This window comes from Thermobia domestica, chromosome 8 (genome assembly GCF_964235325.1).
Source record: "Thermobia domestica chromosome 8, izTheDome1.hap1.1, whole genome shotgun sequence".
Classification (NCBI taxonomy): domain Eukaryota; kingdom Metazoa; phylum Arthropoda; class Insecta; order Zygentoma; family Lepismatidae; genus Thermobia; species Thermobia domestica.
In genome coordinates, this window is record NC_137461.1 from 97,964,768 (window position 1) to 97,992,647 (window position 27,880).

Genomic DNA, 27,880 nt, shown 5'->3' on the forward strand with positions numbered 1-27,880 from the left:
GGGGTAAAGGAAACTTCCAGTTGCTTCAAATTCTTTGTGTAATGTTTCGGGAAATCTAATAGACTAAACAAATGTTATAGAATTTAAAAAAAAAAAAAACGGAAAGCCCTTCTCACTGATCTACTGGCTAGGGCGTGTGACTTTACTAAGCGTGGTCCAGGGTTTGATTCCTGGCGGAAGAGTACAAAAAACTAACTTCACAACCATTCGCTTTCAATAATTATGCTAAAAATATAGCTGTGCAGCGTTAAACTAATAATAATAATAATAATTTTTATGAATGTGAAAGTAAAGTTCACTTTCTTGCAATTTAGAGAAAAAGATTATAACATTGATCCTGAAAGGAAGAAAAATGTATTTAGCTTCTAAGGATTTTAGTTTGATACTAGTTGGCAACACTACTTTTAAAGTAAATTCTGTACTTTTCTGGTAATGAAAGAAAACGTACAAGAAGGACGGAAAAAGAAACGTAAATAAATCCAGGATAAAGAAAAGTACGGCGCTATCATGCGATAGATGATTAAACCTACTACTAAACATCCAATGTATATATATATATATATATATATATATATATATATATATATATATATATATATACATACATAGATACATATATATATTATTATGAATAGACAGAGAGAGAGAGAGAGAGGATGGGAGAGGGGGAAAAGAACAAAAACATTCTGATTGGTTGGATCTAGATGAGGGAAGGAAACAAAATAAAAAGGGAGGGATTAGAAACTGAATGAGAAGTTGAAACCCATGAAACGGTAAGAAGGGATAAAGAAAGAATAAAATATAAAAGACTATATATAAACAACAAGAGGAGAACGCAGAAAACTGAGACGTTTCAGTTTCCTGCAGTTGTTATGGAATTCGAAGAGAGACTAATTAATTTTATGTTGGAAGGGAATAAAAATAGAGAAATAAAAATAAAAAATAAGAATGATGTAAAAACTGGATTGACGAACACAGATATCTTATATAAAGGGCGAAATAATAATAATAATAATAATAATAATAATAATAATAATAATAATAATAATAATAATAATAATAATAATAATAATAATAATAATAATAATAATAATTGTCACGAAATAAAATGATCGAAATACGTTACATGAATCTTGAGTTATTTGCTGTCCTTTCAATCATTTTATAATAGTCAAAATTCTGTCTATAGTCATCAGATCATGAGTTTGAAAACCATTTCTAGAGTTCCAGTGTCGGACATTGTATTCCGGTCATTTTCTACATACCTATAAACCTGGTCCAACCCACAGCGGAGCTAATTGTAAAACACACGCCAAAAATTAGTGCTGACGACCTATATTATTTTTAAAAAATGTGCTGTTACAACAGACGTCAAAAAACGAAAATGATTCTGGGTGGGGCTGGGTTCACGGTAGCCCCACCCATCCAGTCGATTGAGATATCAAGTCGAAAGTTACAGGATAGAGTAATGCAGACTTACCTCCAGGGTACGGTGTTTCAACTATAAAATTACCACGGAGATGGCGCAACCCTGAAATTTTTGTTGGGGAGGGGGTCCAAACTTTGGTGGAGTGAGGGTCCACTACTTCAAGTCACTACGTCTGCATATTGTTGAACGTGTACTATTCTGTACCCGAAAAAATGATAAGTAATTTCAAAATACTTCAACGTATATTTTTAGAAAAAAAAGATAGATTGTGAGAAGATATACAAATGTATTTTGTTAGGAAGTTTAAATAGGGGTCCGGAAACTGTGGACCCCTCGTGGGTACGCTCCTGCCAAGGAGCACTTATAAAATCATATTTAAAAAAATAAATGAAAGAGTCTATGAATTATTACATTTGGACATTCAGAGCACAAGGGAGTCAACTTACATTACCAAAGTTGTAAGAAAAATACAAAGTTTTTACGATACGTTTAATTACACGAAAAAGTTTACATAATTCTTTCTATATTGTCAAAATTATTTGTAACATCTGAGCATGAATATTTTAAACTCTGAAAAGAGCTTTAGTTAGAGATCTTAAACATAAAGTACTTCCAGAACGATCAGAAAGTGAACTTGATTTCTTCGTACACTGAAAACACTATCTATAATTCTGGAATTCGCAAGATTTCGTCCTTATTACAACCTCACGAGAAAAAAAAATTACACTGGCGTCAATTGGTGAGAAGGAAACATTGTCGAGTTGTAACAAACGGAGAATTGGTGTCTTTGCAAGTAGAGTTGTCAATTAAATTCATGTATCTTTAGAAGCTGTTTTTTGAGAAATATGGTCCACATTTTACGTAAATGGTGCAAAGTAAGTCCACACATTTTCTTAAATGTTCGATAGAGTTAAATTCATAGAAAAGTTGTAGTGTCAAATACTCAAGAACTGATATGTACGTGAGAGAGTACTTGTCGAAACTAGCGTTGTATATAGCTCACCGACAATCTGGGAAATTCCATCCAAGCTCTGCTGGGTCGTTATCCAATACCCAAATATGACAGTTAGGACAATCATGAAGTAGGAGAGTTAGCACAGACATTCAATGAATGCAGTAATAATAGTGTTCTCGCATGTGGGATAAGTAACATATTGTTCGTGAGCGTCATACTAGAGAGAGTAATGAGAAAATATACACCAACTACAGTTGTTTTCTGTAGGAATATCAAGCCCGTAGCAAAGGGGTCTAACTCCTCCCTGCAAATTTCGTCAGCTTCTCTGAAACTTTCACTCGTTTGTTGAAATGAAGTCTTTATGCATAAAGGGTGACCTCAAGTTAGCAAGTCGGGGCTGCGATGGCTCAGTGGTAGAGCGGCTAGTGTGTGGGGTGCCTGGTTAGATCCCACCTAGCGCCAAGAGATCTCTGTGGTAGACAAACACCTTGTGCATGGCTTCTTCGGGATTCTTCCGTTTCTTCCTACTTTATTCATTCCACCGTTCCCTTCATTTCTCAAAATCACCGTCTCCTTTAATGTAGCCGGCATAACCGTGGAACGTAAAACTGAAAGATTTCATTTTTTATTTTAAAGTCAGCCAATCAAAAATGATGTCGGCTCCCTGACTTAGCGTTCTGTAACTACGGACTTGGGGTAAACGTTTCTTTCAGTGCGGTTTTACAGATGGTGATCAGAAAAATGGAAACACCTGAACGAAATTGCAACTTACCAGATTAATATGGTGTCGGGCCACCTTTCGCCTTCAGAACAGCCTTGATGCGACGCGACGTGAGATGGAGGTATAGAGGTCGTGAATGGTAGCAAGTGGAATTTTACACCATTCCTCGTGCAGGGCATCGGTCAGTTCTGTGAGAGAGGATGGAGGTGGAAATCGTCGCCGCAGTCGTGTTTCCAAGACGAACCACACATGTTCAATTATGTTGAGATCTGGGGATTGGGCGGGCCAAGGGAGGTGTTGAACTTCATCCCGATGTTCCTCAAAACGCACTGCAACAACGCCAGCTGTCTGAATGGGTGCATTATCATCCTGGAAGATGGCGTCATTGTCCGGGAACAACATCCGGACCATAGGATGCAAGTGGTCTCCTAAAATTGCGACATAATCGTTGGCAGTGATTCGTCCGCTAAGTATAACCACAGGACCCAATGAAAACCATGATATGGCGGCCCACAGCATCACCAAGCCGCCGCCATGTTTCACAGTTTGGCAGAGACACTGCAGATCATAAGCATCTTTGGGCGTTCTCCACACATAAACACGGCCCGTGGTTGGGAATAGGGTGAAGGATGACTCATCCGACCATATCACACGTTTTCAGTCCTCAACGGTCCAAGTTTCATGGTCGCGGCACCATTTGCAGCTTGCGAAAGCGTTATGGTCCCTGATGAGCGGTTTGGCCCGTGCAACACGTCCCCGTAAGTTCATGTCATGTAATTCGCGGCGGACTGTGATTGTCGAAACAGGGTGGGGGAGGTACTGATTGAGTTTCTCCGTCACTTGCTCCGCAGTGGCACGACGGTTCTGCGTGACAATGAGCTTTAATACCCGGCGTGACCTGTCACTCATGATTTTCTTCCGCCCACTGTTCCGCTTTCCCGATGTGGTTTTCCCGTGTGTTGTGTAGGCCGTCATCACTTTCGACACTGTCCCACGCGACACACCTAACACAGTAGCCAGTGCCGTCACACTCACTCCACATAACCGCACACCAACAATTTGCCCTCTTTGAAAATCTGAGAGATCTCCCATTTTACACTACCTCCGTCTGCTGCAGCCACTGGACACTCCTGTTCCACTGCGCCTGATGTAGTATGGATAACGACCTAACACAACACCACCAGCGGTCCAGCGCTGCGGGCGCCACGACACCACTGCCAACCCATACATCTGACGTGTTGCCAACTACAGGTGTTTCCATTTTTCTGATCACCATCTGTATCCGTTAAGTAAGTGCATATTCCAAGATTATTTGTTTTGGTAGCACAGTTTATAATTATGGTTTCATATCATAGATATTAAGTAATGTATTGTATAGAAGCATTCAAATATTTTTTATCAGTTGTGTAATGTTGCTAAAACATGTTATATATATATATATATATATATATATATATATATATATATATATATATATATATATATATATATTTCTTCATCATACTAGGTTATTTCTGTGGCATCACTGTCGTGCGCGATCTTTCCTGCCCCTCTAGGAGAGATCGCTTAAAATAGGAGTTTCGAAAAATGGCCACCAGTAAGAGCACAATCATTTTCAACAATTATTGCGGGTTTGGTGTTATGAACAAGATACTCAACTACACACTGGGTCACTCCTAACAATATTTCTTCAAGATTAGTTACGTTATGCAAGTTTGTTGAATCGTGTACAAATTATTTTTAATTTACCATATGGTCTCGGTGCTAATCGAAACATTCAACCAACTAAACTGACATATTTTGAAAATCAGGAAAAGTCTCCGTTTTGCATCACACCTTGTTTCTTTCGTACACGAGTTCGTTCTACTCCACCTTTCATACCACTATGTATACAAAAAAACATTACAATAATAGAGCACAAATATTCAGTGTTACTAACTTACAAAGAGTACGCTTTTCATTAATTTAATAACTGTGGTCGCAGTGTTTAAGCGACCATACAACATAAGAAGAAACTATAGGGCTATTATTCCAAGAAAAAAAGAATGCAAGGAAGACTTTTTAAAAATTATCTCATGGGAGAGGTTACATATAACAGCAGTGTCATGTTTTTCTAATAAAGAGAAAAAACATAATATATATTCCATACTCTTGAAAGATACATGAGGGGTAAATATATATACATACATCGCTGACAGTAGACGTAAGGAGGAAAAAAAAAGATTGCTCATTTTGTGAATGGCTCAAGGTGCTCAAGTCTTGTGACTAGGGGATTCAGACAAGAGGCATAAAATAGCATCAGTCATCTGGAGAAGAGAAAGCTATCTTCTCTGCGTGTATGTGTGTGCGTCTCTGTTTCTAGTCATCTCTCGCTCTCTTCCCCTCTCGGGAGCGTATGCTGCTGAGCGAATGATAAGGCAGTGCAACCAATCAATCTGTCAACCTGGGATAAGTGCTACCGCGGAAGCCTGTTCTTCTTCTCAAACGATGCCTCCACCCTTCACTGCCACGTTTCTCCTTAGATATTTGTTTTTTAATTTCGTAATTTTTCTTCTATCCCACTGAAAAGATTGGTATACAGTAAGTACCTTATTTCAGTCTAAGGTTAATACTTACATATGTCAAAGATATCGAGTGTTTCAAAAGTAACACTACCTGGCGCATCGTTTTAGTTAGAGAAATACACACTTTTTAATCAATTGTGTACTAATATACTATTGAAGTATGAGAAACCCTTATGTCAGTAGAGGATCTTGGCCCCCTCTACTCAGCAAAACCTGAAATGACACTGGTGTCATACAAACAGAAATGGAGCAATATCTCGGTGAGGTTGAGACAGTAGTGTCCAAAGTTAGTGCTCCCCCCTAAATATACTGTTCTCCTGAAGTTTACCATTCTCCTTAAAAATGTATTTACCCCCAAATATATTATTATCCTCCTGAAATTTACCATTCTCCTCCAAATTTACCTTTCTTCTTCCTAAATATATTATTCTCCTCCTGAAGTTTACTATTATTAAATTTACTTTTCTTTCCCCTAAACATACTATACTCTTTCTAAAGTGTACTATTCTACAGCAAAATTTACTTTTCTTCTCCAAATATAATATTCTTCTCTTGAAGTTTATCACTCTCCTCCAAATTTATTATTCTTATCCCCAAATATACTATTCTCCTCCAAATTTACTTTTCTTCCCCAAATATAATATTCTTCTCTTGAAGTTTATCACTTTCCTCCAAATTTACTATTCTTCCCCCAGAACATACTTTAAGCCTCCTGAACTTCGCCACTCTCTTCCGAATATACTTTTCTTCCCCAAACATAATATTCTTCTCCTGAAGTTTACCACTCTCCTCCAAATTTATCTTTCTTCCCTCAGATTATACTATTCTCCTCCTGAATTTTACCATTCTCCTTCAAATTTATCTTCTCTCTCTCAACATAATTTTATTATTGTCTTCAAACCTTTTCCATTAAAGCACTCAAATATACCTGCCTCCCAAGTGCATCATTATCCAATCTGATTGTACTGTATTATCTTGAATGGAAAACTAACAAGAAATGGACATGAACCTCTCATCCGGACATCCGAATCAAACCTAGGCCATTCGATAAACAAAACGAAGATGTGTTCATACACAAAAAATTACATGCCATGGACAACGTAGTAAGTCCCTGGAGCCTATTAACCCCGTTAGTATAAGGAAAATCGTAGACTCGCAGTGAAATAGCTATTGTATCAACACTGTTCATTGGAAAGTCATGTTTTACAGTTCATTCATTCTCTTCAGCATGAAACAAGCTTTCCAGAGGTGCTATGTATTAGGACCCATAACTTACTTGAACTGAGAAAATTGGGTGAATGTTGGGAAAACTCCCTCCAGAAATCCCTCCCATCAACCCTTTGGACCACTCTGGAGCGGCTCCAGGTAAAAACACACAATCCAAATGTATCTTAAAAAAATACTGTAGGAGATAAGAAATATGTGTACCAAGTTTTGTATTGATAGTCAAAATAGATATGAGGGGGAAAGCGTGTATTGATACACAAGTTTTTCCTTTATATCTATTCCGTCTATAAGTTGGGGGGCGTTCAGGTATTTCATTTCCAGAAATTCAAGCAAGAATCCAAGCAAATATATAAAGATCCTGGAGGGAGGGATGGAAATTTTGGAGGACACCAGGCGGAACTGCCACTAGTGCAACACAAAACGTAGTAAAATGTAAAATTTGAAAAGAAAGAACTTATTCTGCATCCAGTAACTAAGCACTCTATATACTAAAATATATACGGTTTTGAAAGCTGCATAATTCTCTGTTAAATGTACCGTACTAAACATGAAACTATAATACTGTTACAAAGATTCGATCGGAAATTTAACTTAACGTATAGAACAGTGTAATTTTCATTTTGTAAAAAATCTGTACACTATACCATAACTTATTTTTCGAATCGCTATGAAAAATCTGAAGACCAACTAATAAATCTGCATGTCTGGAAACGCTGAACTCAACTAAACCATATGCCAATGCCGAACTGGCAATTTACTGGCTTTTTTTAAATACATATTTTTACATTGATTGTTCAGGTGACTGGTCACTCTACGGGTAACAGCTCTTTAGCGGTCCCACTATTAGAAAAAAGAAAGAAATACTGAAGCAAAGCGCGATTAACTACACGATCAGTCCTGCTTCATCGTTTTACCCCATTCCTTGTCCATTCAAACAATAAGGGGTTATGAGTGCGGTGAAAAAATGAAAAGAACCATACTTTTTATCTGAAAGTTTTCGAGAGAAAAATAATTCGAACACACAGCTATACTGCGTCTGAGAAAACAAATTGCTTGCTGAATAAGTGCTTCACTTGTTTCAGTTGAACAAGCCTAGTACACTAAGACAGAAGTGCCAAAATAACTTTAAGAGGTCCGGCTTGAGTTCACCTTACGTTCACACATATAATATGCCTGCAAACAACTGAACGTTTCAGCTGAAGACTGAAGGTGGTCGCAAGAAGGTGGAAAGGGTTTATCTCTTCTAGCTACGACCCTCAGGTCAATGAGTGACATATTATAATTATTATCAATATTATAATTATAATTATTATATTTTAATAATTATCAAACATGATCCTTTATTTTAGTAAAGCTTAAGTATGACATTTCTACTTGACATTTCTCTGATGTGTTAAAGTACTTGTTTATCAAAGCACTACTTTGGGGATTTATACGTACGATAGTCTCGACTGACGATATTAATTGACAGTACGTAGCTTATCTAAATCTCTCTTACTTTATCAAATTCTATACATATAGCAATTTAACTTACTTGTATTCACACAATAGAGAGGACAAATTCCAAAGCTTTGCTTTTCTCTCTACTTTTGAGTTTTTCGTTTTCAAAAATAACAATGAATTCGATATGACTTTATTAATACACGGTTTGCATTCACTGGAGCATCTACTTAAAAAAAACGGATGAAAGAACTAGCATAATTATCTACGTACGTAGGTTAATTATAAATTTTCCAAGGGCAATTTTAGCTTAATGTATTCATATAAAAATAAATTAACATTTTTCGCTACGGGATACAGAAAAGTACTGACAGTATGTACCGTATTTGAGGCATTTTTCCTTAGGAACGAAGTGCATCAATTAAAGCTTTTTTACACTTTAAATATTGTTATAATTTAATGTTTAAAACACAAAATTAAGTAACTATTTCTGTTGTTTTCCATCTTCTTTTGTTAGAAATTCATTCAATTACTTCCCCGATAAACACCACCTTTACGAAGACACTTATGTGTCGGGTGTGGAGGATTGGGTGCTACAGTGAAAATTAGAGCTATGTCGGTGGTAGTTCACTACCAGAAGGGCTACCCTACCGAATTGGTCTAAATTGAGTAGCCAGACGAAGAGTGTTCTGGGAGAAGGCAGCAGTTCTCCAGTAGCCAAGTTGGCGGAAATCATAGTGATTGTTACGGCAACTTGGACATTTAGTCCCAGGCGTGGTCAGAGTGACTTTAACGGCTGGGATACTGCAGGGTGGAAGGCAATGGGAAACCACCACTATATTTCCCCTAGTTTGCTGGCAGCAAAAAGAGAACATATGTACAATGGTATTTCGCAAGTCAAAATATAGTTCCGGAGGTAAAATATCCCCCCCCCATTCGGATCTCCGGGAGGGGGATGGCTTGGGAAGGACTATTGGACGAAAACGTAATAATGGGGGAAGAGAGACAGAGAAAGAAAGACAGGGAAGAGCAAAACGTTTAAGATAGGGACATGGAACGTACGTACTACGTTACAGGGAGGAAAATTAGAAAATCTTAAAGAAGAAATGAAACAAAATAACCTAGATTTGGTAGGAGTTTGTGAAGTTAGATGGGAAGGTAATGGGAAGGAAGGACAGCTGCTACAAGTGACCTACCAGTAAGGGCAGAATACCTATGATGATGATCATTCGATCACAAACATCTCTCTACAATATCGTATTCTTAGTATTTAATAGGGAAAATTTATTCAAAAATGAGACTTACACAGATATTCTTCGAGTTACGTAAATACATGCACTTACGCAAGAAATTTCCAGTTTAAGTAAAATTTACGGATGGTGCTTACATTTAGAGAAAGAAGCAGTATTACATTTTCAAATATTACTTTGAGAGCCATCTAGTGAACGAGATATGGACTAATTAGATAATTAACTATTGTGGAACTGTCATTTACTAGTTTATTTTTGTTTATCATTGGCGTTGATCGCAGAAATCAAGTTCTGTATCAGGGGGTAAAAGTGAGGAGGAACGCGGGGAGACGTCGTCCCCCACTTCCTAAAAATTACGATGGGCAAAGATAGCCACGGAGGGCAGCATGACGTCATGTTTCCCCCTACCTTTTCAGATCCATTTTTACCCTTGTTCTGTACCCTATTATGTAATTAAGCTTTTGCATTTCAATATTATTAAACAGTATGTCTTTTCGTGCTTTTTTGTATGTCTTTGCGACAAATCTTAGGTTGTATTAAACATTCGACTTACATAAATATGCTTGCAACAATCTATCTACATAAGTCGAGGGCTGTCTGTACCAATTAATAGATCGAATTTTGAAAAACGAAGTAATAGGGTACAGTGCAGAGATGTACGCAGAAATATACGTATTTCGGGAGGGTTCAAATTCAACAGAGGATAACTTATATTAAAATTTGTAAAATTACTATTAAAATTATACTAAATTTACAGAAAATCTGGGATTTCGATGGGGAGCTCCGGACACCCAGGACTCATCCTCTACGTACGTCACTGGTTCAGTCCCCATTAGTAGAATTCTAGGAAATCGAAAAATATGAATTGTTTGTAAACATAAACTTGATGTTTCAAGTTAACATGCCATCTATTAAGGAGGCCTGCAATTAGGATTTGTGCCATCCAGAACAAACATGAAATTGGGCGCCTCCCATTTCATGTATGTATCTGGCCTTTTTTGCTGCCTTTCTTGCTTTCCTCTCATCAAGGTTATCATAATGATACCAGCAATACGACGGCGCCTATGATTAATGACATATAACCCAAATTCATAATTAACAATTAAACTTCATTTTTGCTTAACTATAGTCGCGAACGCTCTTGTCTTTGATGAGAGCCGTTCTGGTTGAATTTTGGTGGGAACACTCGGTCTTTTTTAAGCCAGTCAACTTGAATGAACTTTACCTGGGTTTTTCTTATTCACATCAACCAAATGCCGGGATGGTATATAACATACAGATCTTGGATTGCTTACATCCATCTCCATTTCGTTCTTCCTTCCTCCTTTACTGGGTAGTGTGCTCATAGAGGGACGTCATCTTTCACACGTTGACAGGCTTAAGACCATATATGCCGATAACGCCAAAAAATGTATAAATAAATAAATTGTTCAATGAAAACAGGTGTTATATTAATCGATAGGGTATTCCAAGCTAAAAAGCAATGGTATACTTGGGGGTAATTCTCATTTGTAGGTTTTACAAAATTAAAAAGAAAAACGAACTTTTATGATCCTAATATATCTGTGCGCCTAATTAATAGGTTTCGTTATGTTAGAACAGACAGTTATTTTCTTATGTACTGTAGTCCTGAGTATGTAAAAGTGCACTGTTAACTACCAGATTGTACGTGTTGTTTTCGGTCGTCCTCTAACAGTGACGTAACGCGTAAAGTGACATCATCTTGCTAGAATTGACAAGTAAAATTTTACCATAATTAAATTTCTAATGTTGGCAAAATGATATTATTGTTTCTAATGTTTGGTATACATCATATAAAAATGATTGTTGGAAGCTCTATTCAGTAATGTGGCGTCTGTGTGCGACAACTGAAGAAAACACAAGTAAATTGGTTAATTGGACATTTAAAATAAGTCAGATGAAGAAGAATTTTTTAGGTATATTACATCTTCAATTTTTACCATGCAATCTACTGTACATATATCCGTTCAATAAACCGTTCTTCATTTGTTGCTATGCCCCTGTCATATGTTGACTATATGTAAACTAAGTAGGTCAACAGTGTTCAATAATCTAACACTTTAAGAAAAAAGCTCACTGACGAAAAAAATGTATGTGGCGTACGTAAAATCGTATGTAAATCCTGTAGTTTTTGGACTTAACGTACAGCAAACGTATAACAGAAAACGCATGTTTGATAATACTTTCTGTATAAGTGTTCCATCTGTATGTACTTTCCGTATGAAACAATATAGGCTGTCAGAGTCTCACATACAAATAGATGTATATAACATATAGCTGACAAAGGTAGCATACATAAATATATGCAATATAAGGAAGATTGTTAGATGTTAGACATCCTGCAACGGCATGATGTAACATCTAAGGGCAGTGTCTATGTAGCATACAGATAATGTATGCTCCGTACTGATTTTGTAGTGAGCAAGAGGATTCCGTATATTTATACAATATACCGCTGTCCGGAGAATGGATTTTTCTCAGTGCTATTGGCACTACAACTCTGTCGAAGACCAGTGCTTTCCAGCCCGTTTGTGATATTCATTCCTGTGGAGTGGTATGTAACCAGCACATCGACGACCCTCGCCGTTAAGGTTGGCTTTCTAGACAGGAATTCGTTATTTCTTTCTTTCAAGGTTAGCTTCCCAATTGTCCTCATGTCATTGTGTGAGCGCCGCAATGCCAATACCATCTCGTCAGTACGATTCATAGCTCATTTTTTCTCGAATAAAACCAGACACTGGTTTTCTTCCGCTGATCTCTAGAGAAGCGATAAAATAATCCATGTTTGCACACAATAAGACACTAAATCAGTTAATAATTTCACCGAGTCAAGAGGAACTTTCTCTATGATCGAAAAACATCCTTAAAATTACTCTAGAAATAAAATCTTGTATCTTGTATTATTATACAGCTACATGGGAAATCATCATTTGAGCACCAAAGTGTCATTTGGTTTCAGTTACATCCCATTGTCTCGCATTGGAAGATATTATATATGAATTGTGAATTATGACGGAATAATCACGATACGATGATCTATGGTCTAAAGAGAGTTCTTTTTAGATCTTACCAAGCTTTTGCTTTGTGTAAGATATGATATTTGATTTAACAGTCCCAGTTATGAAATCTGGAGACAAAATGAGACGAATAATTAATGTAATTAAATGATTATGAAAGAATTCGTGCAATGGGAATGTGAAAAGAAACGAGAGAATCACAAAAAGAAATTACCGACGCATACGAACTTGTACAGCATAAATTAACATGATCTGTGATTCAACCACACGTACCAAAAGAAAGCGCTCTACCACTAAACTACGATGAGCTCCTTCGTGGCTAAGTGGTTAGTGTACATTCCTTTGGCGTGGGAGACTCGAGTACGATTCCGGGCAGGAGTTAATGTAGTTCGGATTCCACATTAATCAGTAGGTCCCGTATCATATGGCATCGCTGCTAAAAGGCACGTTAAACTCCAAATTAACAACAACAACTAAGCCATCGTGACACTATTTCTACCTTCTAATCCATCCCTCCTTATTGTCCGATAACTTGCTAAAAATTAAAAAAAAAAAAAAACACGATTTCAACAATCGACATACCTTCGTCTCAAGTACTACCTTTAGGGATTAGGATTTAGATTACTGAGCTTTCGGCATCTAAGGACATTTAGCCCGTCACGTTTTGAGGGATGACGTCCCTCGGCGAGCACACTATCCGGGAAAAGGGAAGGAAGAAAGGATTGGGGAAGAAAGGAAGCGGCCTGGGACCTATAAGTTAGGTACCATCCCGGCATTTGATTGTGTGAAAGAGGAAAACAAAGGAAAACCTCAATCAGGGTGGCTGGCCTGAAAAAGCGTTTTACACTTTTTCGACCGAGTAGCCCCACACCGGGAACCGAACCCGGGACCGCTCGCACTGAAGGAAGTACTACCTTTAATTTCTTATTCTGAAACACTTTAATTATTATCACGAAAGATAAAGTCAAATTCTACTTTTAATTTAAGAAAAATGGTAAGATTTCAATGGGATCAGTTGCTTCATTCCAGATTTTGTCGATGGTGATGGGAGAGCAAAATTATCCATCAACATAAAAATTTTCCTTTTTTATTAGTATATCTGTATAGGATTTATTGAAAAGCTTGTGTTTCTCCAAAATTCTGGGAGGGGGAGAGGGACGAATTGCCCCCTGCCCTTCCCAAATGACGTTGTTGCTAGGGGTTTCTGGATTATTTGTTATACATATCTGATATGTAACGAAAGAAATTTCAAAAACTTATTTCTGCTTGGGGGCGAAATAATAAAACATTCAGATTCGCAGAAGCTATCCTTTAAAATATAGGTGCCAAAAAATCAAATGAATTGGTTAAAATCCAGCCTCTATCTTCCTCCACGGCAACAATCCTCAATTTTGCTGTACCACGAAGGAAAATTAATTTTTTTTCTGCCTAATTTACTTTACTTTTGTTTTACGAAATAACACTATTGTTCTCGATACGTTTTCCAGTGAAGGCACTGAATGCTTGACAATCCATTGTAAGGCAACTGGAAAGCAATTCGAATTCCAGTTTATAAAGTCACAATATCACTGCGAGTCAATCGCTGACCATGCATCGCTAAACTCAATAGGAATCATTTGGTCTTGGCTATGTTGGTCACAACAGAGAATTTTGTTTTAGTGTTATATGGCGCACAGAATCTGTAGATTTAATCTAGAAGCTAACAAAATTGATATATTTAATATCTCTTAACATTTGATTGTTTGATTTATTTTTATTTGCGTCCTTTGTCAGAAATATAGAAAAAAAAATATTTAAACTTCAAAGCGGGATTTGTAGTACAATGGTTACCGGTACTTGTCCTTATTGAATTGAACTGTGAGCTTCTTTAATATGTTGAGCATCAAGCAAAGCCTACTCGAATCGTCTCAAACAAACTTACTTTTCAAACTTTAACACATTAAATGCTGTATTAGACGAAACTTTCAGAATTAACATGGAATCAGGTTGCAAAAGAAGAATGACAAACATGGAATCTGTTGTTGAGACATTGATTCTGTGTCACATCCATTTATCGCCATCTCTTACCGGTGTTGTTTTGATATAGATGGACAGACCGACAAACAGTCGCAGCCGTTCTATAAAATTTGCATTATTTATGCATAAAATAGCAAGGAAGTCTAAATGTGTGCAAATTAACATGAGCAAATATGATACATTGCAGATAATGCAACATCTCACAGTATCCTTGACTCCAATTGTCATAGCTGTCATTAGACCTATTATCAGTGTTTACCTAGTTGCTTTCTATTTACTTTAGCTATACATATTATGTCTTCGGAATAAATACTCTCCTAGCTTGCACTTTTCTTTTATTATCAACTCTTATGTGAATATCTAAGGATATAACATGTAGTCTTCCCACGTATAACATGTATCTTCATCATCATAGGTATTCTGCCATTATTGACAGGTCATTGCCGCAACTGATAAGCTTCCATGCTTCACGGTTTTCCGCTAACCTCTTCGTTTTTACGTTCGATTTTTTTGTTTTGATATCGTCCACCAATTGTAGCATCTGTCGCCGTATCCGTCTTTTTCCTGCCACTGTATCCTCTAGCACGTCCATCATGATATAGTTTCTTCTTAGCTAATGTCCCAATCAATTTCTCCCCCTCTTCTCAATAATATATAAAACTGTACTTTTCTCCTTCATCATTTCTAAGACTCTGTCATTCGTTTTCCGCTCGATCCGACTAATTCTTTCCGTTTTACCCTATACCGGCATTTCGAAATCTTCCAGTAGTACCGGTACAATCGCACATCTTTATTCGGGATGGATCACTTATCTTGAAATGTTCTTGGAACTTTTTAAGCTAATAAAACGAAAATGATAAAATTATATATGATGCAGATATTGGCAGGAGAACATTGTCTGACATACTCTTCGATACTTCCAGATTAACAGTGTTGCCAGCCCAATATAAAGTTGATTTTTTTTTAAATTGCATTACATCAAATTATTACATATTTTAAATCTACACGTTAAGTGAAAACTCACAATAGCACACTTACTATTCAGTGCGACAAACTAAGAATGCTACAATATCACAAACATCCAAAAATAAACAACTTCAGGAGAGTTCTATAACTTTAATAGCGTAAGCGACAGGGACGTAGCTATGACTAACGCAAGTACTTTGTTGTTGAAGACTACGCACAATAATCTTGATACTGATGTTCTCAGCAAACCTCAATCAATCAATCAATTAATAATGCTACAGAAGCAAGGGAAAATAATGATTTAAAAAAGTTCCTAGATGTACACCATTTTAAGCAATATAACAATTTCTACCTATCTTTTACATAACTCCAGAATGATTTGATACATCTCCCCTAACTTTCTCTCTACTTATTCGAAGTACTTTATAATAATGAACATGGTATTGGTCACTTTGGGTCTGCATTGACCCATCTATCTCACTTACGTTATAATTGTTCAAGAAGGCTCGAAATTTAGGTAGTACATAAGCGCTCTAGTAACAACAAATAGTTCATGGTATTATAAGTTCTCATTTAATATGTAGATTTGAAATATGTAATAACCTGGCATAGGCCATTTGAAAAAAAAATATATGTAGGAGTATGTCAAACAATCTAGTGGTATTGTGGAGTATTTCAATTATCGATATTTACACCATAAAAAGTATCAGCGTTTTCTATTTATTAGTTTAAAAAGTTACAATGTGTTTCAAGATAATTGATACACCATGTATATTTAGTCTCTCATATTATCATGTTGTACCTACAGTACATACATATCTCAGTTACATGCTTTATATACAACAAACGAACCCACTACACAACTTTGTTATAATGCACCACATGCTTATTGATTAATAAATATGGACATTCTAAAACACCAGTGTCCATCCAAAACCCTTAATCTTGAATCACAATCCAAACCTCTATAAAGAAAAATTAAATGGAATCTTGGAGTTTAATGTCCCATGATTATGACGTTTGGGTAAGGGATACCGTCAATTAAGACAAGTGAATGACGGAAGAATTGGTGGAATGAAAACATGGGAGGAAACGGGAGTACCACGAGAAAATTCACGGACACAATGTTGTCTACTACAAAGTTGCTATGCCGAGGATCGAATTAGGGACCTTACGCACCAGAGATGAAGCGCTTTACCACTAAGCCACTGTGTCTTCCCCTATAAATAAAATATAAAAAAAAAAACAAAGCATATAAATCGAATGCTAGTTCCCCTACAACAGTACTTTTCGGCCAATACATAAGAAAATATAAATCTAATTACAGTATTACCAACATTAACTCAACGACCAGTAACATACGCTCGTGTTCATCCTAAAAGTTCCTTTTGCTTTTTCCGAGATCAGGAACCTATTGATTTTATTTGAACCTTGAACGTTGAACGCCTGAAATGCTATGCAACCACCATTACGTTGGAGTGTTACAGTTATATCTATACGCAAGCAGTCACGTATTTCTGTACGTAGAGAGATTACTTGACCAAAATAATATAAAGTTCTTTTCCCCGTGATGTAAATCCGACCGCAGACTAATTAACACATTTGCATGATGCATGAGTGAACAGTGCACCTGGAAAGCGTCTGTGAACGTGACTGAAAAAGCCTCGACCCACTAAAATAGATGGCATCTTCCTGTATTCCCACTCCCACTATGCTTTACACGATACGAAATGTAATGCATAGTGAACTATCTCGTAATATTATTGAACTGTCTGCATTTAGTGTCTGCTTCAAATGCTTCAATAACGTCTCGTTAAGGTGTTTTTATCATTATATAAAAATGGAAGGTAGACATATAAAAGATGTACATACAACACGATTATCAATCATAAGCAACGAAAAATATGTAGTACTGTCCTTTTAAAGAAGTGAGTCCTAATCTGCTGTACCTGGTGCCCTATTCGTAAACCCTGTTCACTTCCAGCCCTCATCCCTTCTCGCTCATTGACCATACATGTTCTTTTTTATTTGGGACTTGCGAGTTCAGATTCAGCACTGGTCTCAAATCTGCAATAATAATAATAATAATAATAATAATAATAATAATAATAATAATAATAATAATAATAATAATAATAATAATAATAATAATAATAATAATAATAATAATAATCTTAATCTTATCAATTTATATTTATTTCCACCAAAACTTCTGCATACCCTGGTAGTGAAGTATATATATATATATATATATATATATATATATATATATATATATATATATTTACCAACGTTGTTCTTAATTAAACAACAGTTCTTACTCCATACATATTTGCACTTGAACGATATTTATGAATTTAACACTTCTTTGTTACAACATTCGTAATATTATGTAATTACGAATGTAGCTTATTTTTGTCAATGGCTTGGGCTCTTCTTGCTCGCTCCTCAAGACTCCCAACACTGCTTTAAACGATATCACTCCACCAAAAATAACCAAGAGTAGCATAGCTTCCGAATGGAGATAATTTTGGACTCCCTGACGAATTTAGTAGTATATTCAAGGAAGAAAATATCTTTAGGTCTGTTATATGGGATTTCATAAATGCAGTTGTCCACGTGAAAGTTTTTTGATATATATTATTATTATTATTATTATTATTGTGTGTATATATTTTAGCTAGTTTATATTTAAATGATCCTTATTACTTTGATTTATGATAGTAGTGACAATAAGTAACTCATGCTACTTAATCGCCCACCCGATCCCAACAGGAGTTGTGCTACAATACCTAGGTACACTCATGTCCAAAATGATTGTCGCATATCTATAACTGTCTTCTTGTAAGAATATAATTCGACAATGATTTTGCAGGGTACTTTTAATACTAATACTACGTGTATAATCGGAAATGTATATTTGTGGTAAATTTCATAGAAAAAGATTTATAAATACGAAAATTAGAATGAGTAAAACAAAATGTTGCTAAATGGACAAGAAAGTTTTATTTTCATTTTATTGTTCTTATTTACTGCTCTTTTGACATGAATTTTGCCACATACATGTCTTTGCCGATTATACACATAATAACATTATAAGAAATACCGGACAAATTCGTTACCAAATTATATTGCTACAACGACATATTTATAGACATGCGACAATAATTTTGGACATGAGTGTACATATGATTTGTATAGACCTTCGGCACGCGGGGCAATACTATGAGCACACTGTATAGTTAAAATAAAATTTTTATCCTAATATTTGCACGATATAGTGTGTATAGTTCACTGTTGACTTATTCCATTTGCAGTCATACTGATTATGTTAAATTACATCATCAACATAACGGAAATAACTTACACGAAAATATATTTCAATATCTTAAATAGTTTGGGGCCAAGGGCGCCCATGTTTTGGTTTCCAAGGGGGCAAGTATAAGCAACGTTTCAAATATAATTTCAAATTTTGCTGTAACTAATGTAAAAATTCTATTGGGTTTTCGATATTCCCAAGTACAATTTCCTCTAGGAGGGGGCGAGCGCCCCATCTTGCCCCCCTGATGGACGCCCTTGTTTGGGGCTGATGAAATTCCACGGCAATTACTACAATAATCTTTTTAACTGTTTTCTTAAATATCAATACCTTAGGAGTTTCTTTTACTTGACATTTCAGCCAGATCATTCTGTATGTCTGTCTGATTAGATGCACCTTTAGCAGCTTAAGTTGTCCAGTTGGAAAGAAATTTGTTTCGAAGTTTGTTTCTCAGATTTTTAATAACTGTCTCGATCATCAAAAGGAACTGTTTCTTAGGCTCTGTGATTTGATTTCAGTACCATTTTACTGACTTCCCAATCGGATTTTGGAGTTCATTCAAATATTTTATTCATTTGTTAGAACTTTTCCAGCGTGTGGTGGGACGCTTCCACATTAATCATGTAATACAGTCGGTATAGATTAATATTCCTCGCTGAATCTGTTTATGAATTTATGTAATTCAATTCTCTTAATGATGATGATGTTCTAATTTATTTTCATATTTCCATCATCCATGTACTGTTTCTTCTTGAGCCTAAAACTCTAGGTAGTTTCTTGTTTATTTTCATATTTTGTAGAGCGGAAGGAAAATTCTAATCGAAATTTCTTTTCGTGTTCCTTTGCATCTTTACATTCTTTATTGAACCAAGATTTTTATTAGTTCGGCTACCTTCTTTATAATATTACGGATACTTCGGATACACATAACCTTTCTTTACCGAAATTTCAAATTTGAATCTGTTATGTATCCTCACATGTTATGTGATATATTATTCGTGATTTGCGTTTGAATAACATTAGAAATTTCATCACTCGCAAATACAAAACGAATTGTGTTGGTTTTCTAACCAGAAATAAATAACATAATTTTAAAATATAAAGAAACAAGTTGAGAATGCTCCAAGAATATTGCCAGAACGAACTTAAAAAAATGTTTGTTGTCTATGGCAAATTGCTTTTATAAAGAAACTAAAGATGGGAGGCTATTTATCTGTTACAACTAGAGGAAAAATAATTGCATATGGGAAGCTGAAATGTCTAAAAAGCAAGTTGTTAGAGCCATGAACCTGGATATTAAAACAGTAACATATTGAATTGAAAGAATCGAAGCAGAAGGGGAACAGGGATTACACACTAAAGTGTAACTGAGTAGACCGCAAGTGACAATGGAAGACGAAAATGTTTCGAATATTGAATTTAACGCAGCAAACCCTTCCGCTGCTGCAACAAACCTGAAAACAACTTTAGGTTCAGAATGAAGTGCAGAGACATGTAACTGTAATCATATTATATGTTCTGCTTTGCAGGTCAAATTAACAGATGCACATACATATACATGCTCGCTTAGAGTTCGCAATGCTCACATCAACAAGCCACAAGACTTGACACATACTCAAAACGGAGGACTCGAAATTGAAAAAATCTGCAAATTAGCATCCCTCTATGACTTACGGTTCCCGAGATATGGTTCCTCAAATCTCCCGAAATTCGAACTCTTTTGGTCAATATCTCGGGAAAGGTAAGAGTGACGCAAAGAAATCCATCACTTTTTCAGATATTTTTTGATGCTCTATTAAATAGAGGACTTAGAATTGAAAAATTCGCAAAGAAACCACACACACATACACAGACAAACATAGAGAATTCAGTAAAGTTCGTTGAAAATAGAATTTGCACGAAACAACCCAGAAATCCTCTTAACTACATAGTCTTTTATGCACAGTCGTGTCGTGATAATAATATTAATGATACAATTAAATAATGAAATAACAACTAAATACAAAGTAATCAAGAATCGTACGGTAACAAATCATTTTCTTGCCCTTCATTGCCATATGCAAAATATACCTAGTAAGTGTCCAGATTTGTCGGACTAATATGAAATACGATTTAATGTGCCAAAGACAATGTAATCTTATTTCCTTTCAAAGGAATCACTGTAAACATCATATATGTCTCTGATATCTCTTCCACTTACCAATACTCTCTTCAAAGTCCATTGTTCATTATTCATTATCAAACGTCTGACCATCAGTTGCGTCGTCGTGCATTCTTTTATCTCATCTATGGTCTTCAATGGTTTAGCTTTCAAATGTCCTTTTAGTTTTGAGAAGAGCTGGAAGTCCGTAGGCGACCGATAGTAATTTTACAGGAGCTAAGTCAACTGGATGATTTGCTTTTTACGCTATAGCGTCCTACACAAGATGACATGAATGGACGTGAGCATTGTCATGCTCAAACTATCAATAACCAGTTGCTCTGAGCTGCAGCTCTAACTCTTTCAACAGCATCTATCAGCTGGCGAAGAACAAAGAGACTATATTTTTAAATATGAATTTTTGACTTGGGAAAGCATATTCATGACGGATAAAAATAACACTTTACCATAATTAACACAATCATCAGTTGCCATGGTTTTTGCCTTGATTCGATTCCGTACGATCCTCTCTGAAGCTAGTGCAACACTTATCGCATTACATTAATCCTTAAGTCTTCCTTAATTTTCGCACTATTTTCCAGAGACAAATGTCGCCGATTTGATAAGATTTTTTAAATGTAGATTTGGTATTCTATTCTCTCGAATACCATGAATCTTATCAAAATAATAAGCTGTGTTTTTCTGATAGATTATCGAAATAAGATAATTAATAAATAGGCACTATAAAAATGATGTAATAATTTCGGTAGCGTGTTATTTTATTAACAGAAAATTAATTATAATTTCAAAAGTGATATGAGTTACTTACGAATGCACGGCAGAACAATCTTACATTGAGAAAAGGTAATTCCAACTTACCTAAAAGAAAAAGAAAAATACATATTAAAATTGGGATTTTGAACAACAGAATCGATTATTATCGATAATTCAATTTAGCTTGTATTAATTTACATGATACAATTAATTTACCTATTATATCCATAAAAAACAGTCAACATATTTTTGGTGTTTCATTTAGTTTCATGTCTTCAAAATGGATTCTCCTCTTCTATTGTTTAAGAACTATATTACTTATTGCATTTATCTTAAAGAATATATATACAAGAAAAGTAAAAGCATTTCCTCGGATCTTAAAGATAGATAAACTCAATCTCTGATTACATTCTAAAAATGCATTTCTTTGTGTATTCACTTAAATGTGCATATAGCATAAATTTATTGAATTTTATATATACACATCAGAAATAAAATGGATCGTAACATACGTTTAACAATCAAAATATGCATTTAGCATAAAGTAAAATGTAATAGATTGTTTATTTTTCAAGTATAATGGAACATGTAATAATTAAAATCTTACATTCATGCAGTTAATGCATTGATCATAAACCATCAAAAGTTAGACTAAAAGGCGCATTTAATAGAATATGTAATGAGCTAATACATCTTCAACGAATAAGTGCTTTTTACTGTGTTTTATATTTGAAATACAAGAGAATAAATACAAAATACATAGAGCGATAAGTTGATAATTCAAACCATGTCAATGTGTCGACTGGAATATATATTTAATTAAAAATTGTTTTGGACATATCAAGAAAAAAGCCACAGTTAATTAAGATTCTTGCTTTATTTTTAAGGTACAGCGATCTCAAACTGTACAACGCGAAACATATAATATAGCAAAAGCGTCAAAGGTTTCTGCTGGTTAGAATGTGTTGTGTGGTTCCTTACGTCGCTATTCTTTTACGACTATTTAATTTTACAAACTTCTCCATTTGAAAATTTTGAGTTGACGCCTGCCTCCCAGCTCCAGGGGTCACCCACTTACCACGAGCATTAGAAACAGTTGACCTTCACACTACAAGCATCTATGTTAGCAGAAATCTCTAAATCCAAATTGTTTCTGAGAAAAGGGTCCCGGGATCATACTTTACATCATTGTAATGGCAGAGATTGAATTTTTAGTTTGATCTGTTATCATTCGTGATCTCTTTGATGTATCGATATGAGATAAATTCTACCAGTAGTTCTTTCTTATGATTTTTAAATGCCGTCCATTTGAAAATTTTGAATTGACCCGTGTTCCTTCGTCCCAGGTGGTCATCCACTTGTCACGAGTACTCCTAACAGTGGGACTCTACAGTACATGCACTAAGTGTTAGCAGAAATCTCCTACTTTAAACTGTTTCTGAGAAAATAGTCCTGGGTCCGATATTGGGGACATCCTCTGTGTACACTATATAACTCAACTTCGGGTACTTTGAAACATTTTTTGTCTGATGATGAAAGAAAACAATAAATGATTCAACATAATGCAAGTTTTTTGAAAATAGAAAAAAATAAATGAAATTTTTGAGTTTTACGACCCACGGTTATGCCGGTTAGGCTAAAGGAGACGGTGATGAGAGATGAATGAAATGGCGGAATGAAGAAAGTGGGAGGAAACGGGAGATCACCGAGAAAACCCACGCATGTGTTTGTTTTTTGAAAATAGAATCTTTCAGTGCATTATATATGTAGTTCAATAGAATAATTCATAATGCATTTTAATTGTTTTTAACTATAAAAGGAAATCTAGCATATTTTCTATTAAATATTATTGAACATATTTAAGAGAGAGAGAGAGAGAGAGAGTGAAAAGAGAAAAATAAAAGATAGATGGGTGGTGACGTTTGTACCTACGGTCATAGCAAAAGGAAAGGGATGGCATAAAATAATTTAAAAAATCATGAATGCTCTATAGCTAACTCCTCCCATTATAATGATCAAATCGCCCCTCCCTCCCTCTGTTTTCCTGCTCCTAACTGTTCCTCCACTCATACTTCACTGCAGATAATACACAATACACCTACCTACCTACCTAGCGCTACGTCAAACACGAAGACAATATGTTCTATTTGTATGGCAGCTTCCCCCTCAAAACAATGCGCGCTGAGGTGTTTTGCTATGAATATTAATCACCAAATTCCATGAATATTTACCATTCAACAAAATGTAGTCTAACAGTTAGAGAGAAGCTTTTCCAAATTACTTCATGTTAAAAAAAAACAAGGAAAAAGCTGTGATGATGATTTTTGTCTGTTCGTTATGTGCTTTTCCAAATGAATTAACCAACAATGAAAAAGAGTTGAGGAAGTGAGAAAAGAAGCATAAGAGAACAGGAATTTTAATTAATTTCCTTCTTTCTTTCGCTTTATTTAAAGTTTTACAGCGATAAAGAAGTGTATGGTACCTTTCTCTAAGTGTAGGATGTCATTATTATTATCATATAACTTTATCCGTCTTAATTTAAGGAAAAGGTATTATCTTGAATTTCAAAGTTTGTGTTTCTTGTCTCTTAGACGAATTTTCCTAAAATCAAAAGTATATTTCAAATTTCCATAATATATCATTTTTCTTCCTTAAAGTTCATTATTTATGTATATTTACATCTTCTTAATATTCCTTTTACAAAGTTTTAAGAAGAACATGTTGTTGAATGTAATTCATAAAAGCAAATTTAGTGTTTGTTTGATTGAAACCTCAACGTACAAAGATACATTTTGTGCTTCGTGTTAATAAAAAATGATGGTTGATATGGCCGATGTATGTCCTATGACACACCTATTTTTCTTTCGTAGCCAAAATACAGGGTCCGTCAAAAAAAGACCTCACGTACGTATGGAGAAGGCGCTGTGGTTGTGATACAGCGGTGGATGCCATTTTCAATAGTCGCAATGGCGTGACGCGGTGAGAATGGCGCGTTTGTTGTGGAGGGGTATATTCGTAATAGTGGCTCTGTGATTACTACTTAGCGTGCATTTCGCATTCTATTCGACTACTGAAAATAGCCCGTATATCGCTATCGATCAGTATGAAAATGAATAGCGAATGAAAAAATGAAATATTTATGTTTTACGTCCCACGGTTATGCCGGATAGGCTAAAGGATATAGTGATGATGCGAGATGAGTGAAATGGTGGAATGAAGAAAGTGGGAGGAAACGGGAGAACCCAGAGAAAACCCACGAGCACGGTGTTTGTCCACCATGAAGTCCACACGGCGCGAGCTGGGATCAAACCAGGGACCCCAAGCACCGGAGATGAACGCTCTATCACTCAGCCACCGCGCTCCCGAATAGCGAATGTAAACTAGTGTTAGATTAGACAATCGTCGAACATTTAAAGCTAGAATGGCACAAAACTTCAATTGGTATTTGAAACTACAATTGCAGTGCGACGAAAGCTGCTAAATATCAAAATCCGTGGTCGGGCTTCGATTGCGAAATCTGATCATCGCCCTAAATGCAAAAAAGGTCTTTATGAGAACATGAAACTTGATCACCAGTGATTGGAAGAAAGTAATGTACTCCGATAAGTCCTTTTTTTGTTGTTGTTTCTACTAACAGGATATGTCTACGTAAGTATGGAGAACACCCAAATAGACATATGCTTATCACTGTGCACTTTCTAGCGATAAGAAATAAGCATGGGGAAATCGCGTTTTAGTGTGGTGGACACCAATTCTATGATATAATTATCATATTTAAAACTTTCGCTCTTATGTTTAACATTGTTATCCCCATTCCAGCTTCCTGTTGGTTTACTACATTTTTAAAAGACATATATCAGGTAGTAAAAAAAAGACAGGTATGAAAAATCCAGAGCAAATAAATCTTTAAATATTTTATTTTAAGATAAGTACACCATTTAGTAATATTATTGGATGGAATTGCTGCAATATAACTTCAAACAATTGCTCTTTCACTCATATGGAAACAAATTTCACGACGGAAACATAATGAGGAAAAAGTGCAGAACTTCTCTATTACTCGTATTATTTTCGCTGGGTGGAACCGATAGAATAAAGGCTATTTGTTCTTCATACATTAATATATCTTTATGTATTGCTACAAAAATAGAAAGAACTTAACACTTCTTACAACAAACAAGATCTTCAGAATTTCATCGCTAGATGTCAAGCAAGTAATGTTTTCATTTTAGTGGGAATCCCAATAATTTTTCCACATAATCGATAACTGACCACTATACCTTGAAGGTTTCTGTGAGACACATACGTATCACCCAAAGCTAAACTCGCACTTTGTCCATTTGCATTGAAAATCCACTTCGGAGTCTTGCTCGGGCTTAGGGTTAAAAGTTTTAGAGGCCTCGTTACTATCAGTGTGACTGTCGATATTTTAAACAATCAGGTTCATTCTATAGTATAACATTATTTTCTAATGATAACGCACTAACGGATCCATGGAGCATTCAAGTACGGAGTTCTTACATCAAATCAAAGTAGCGAAATGTTTTATATATAGGTATATAAAAAAAGTAGTTCTTGTAGGGGTCGCCGATCATATCCATTATTCTCACAGTGAATTTGTTAGAGCAATGACGTAATATTTCAAGATAATGTGCCAATACACATTACCAGCAAACAGCGTATGTATGGGTTTTCTCGGGTCTCTCTCATTTCCACCCACTTTCTTCATTCCACCATTTCATTCATTCTCATCATCACCGTCTCCTTTAGCCTAGCCGCCATAAACGTGGGACGCAAAACAAAGACTTTGTTTGATTTTTTACACAAAGCCAGACCCGCTCAGGCGTGGTTTGAGGAAATCAGGATGAAGCTCTGCACTTATCCTTACTTATTCAATTTCTCAATTTAAACTAACTCAATATTTACCAGAATAAATAAAAGTCTTGGCTTTCATTTCCCGATTATAATACTGTAATCATGAGCAGTAAATTCTTGATTGGTGTATAATATAATATAATAAGGATTATAAGCAAAACGATGGTAAGAAAAAATTCCCACAAAATCCACGGGCACTCTGTTTCCAAAAATAGTTCATACGCCATGATATGAAACTAAGACCTTTCTCATTCTTAAGTGAGAGCTTGATTACTAATTCTCATATCTTGTTTCACAAGTATAATAATGGTTATTTTAAAAATTACGATAATATTATTATTGTTCATAATTGAAGAAAAATAACGTTTGAAAAACTTTGAATAACCCTTTTGTATTAAATGATTATTACATTTGGTTGAAACTTCTTAATTCTCATACAAACTATATTCACAGAAAAAAAAATCTTAAGCAGGGTATTTGACTAAGAAAGTATTATGTAACTTCGAAAATCCTTCCTCATTATAAATTTCGTGGAACTAAATAGTACATTCATTGAAAAGCAGCAAATACGAAAAATATCATATTAAGGAGAGGGGATTCAAAACTACAATCTTTTTTCAGTTCTGAAAAATCTTATTACAAGACTTACATTAAAAAAAAGCATAGTTGTATATTTATTTATATTTTTTCAACAATAAGTTATGAAGTATGTTGTATAATCTATAACTTACCTTAAAAGAAAATATTTGAGTAATCCTTTCTAACAAGCAGATGATGAAGTTTTTCTTCTACGATTGAATGCTACGAATCTTCAAGTTGTCACATTCTTAAAGAAACTGTATTTTTCAATGATAAATCTTCTACCAGTAAAGCAACACTAGCTATGGTTGCTATGTATCAATAATAACGAGAAACTATTTTGAGAAGGACTTTCTCTCTCTCTTTATCAACAGCGCTACAGAAAACAATTTGTAGTATCCATGACAACGAACAGAAATTTTGCATCCTGACAACTCAAAATTGTTTTAACGTTTTTCCGATAAATACTTTTACTCTTGAACGACGATAAGGAAGGAGAAAGTACAGTGACCATAAAAAAATTAGAATTCGAGATTTAAACTAGTTTACACGTTTTATGGCCCTTATGTACCGAAAAAGTGATTTTT

The 27,880-nt window shown here is 35.3% G+C and overlaps 1 protein-coding gene across 2 annotated transcripts in view; it reads right to left on the bottom strand.

Annotated features, from left to right (window-relative positions):
• Positions 1-27,880, bottom strand: part of LOC145693098 (TWiK family of potassium channels protein 18-like) — a 1,093,215-nt gene that overhangs the window by 531,170 nt on the left and 534,165 nt on the right. The window contains exon 1 of one of the 2 annotated variants that reach the window (XM_081768795.1): positions 17,556-17,654. The exons of the other annotated variant lie outside the window; for it this stretch is intronic. The gene's annotated coding sequence lies outside the window, so the exon portion shown is untranslated. Of the gene's footprint in view, positions 1-17,555; positions 17,655-27,880 lie in introns of those variants that run through there. 2 annotated transcript variants of the gene reach the window in all.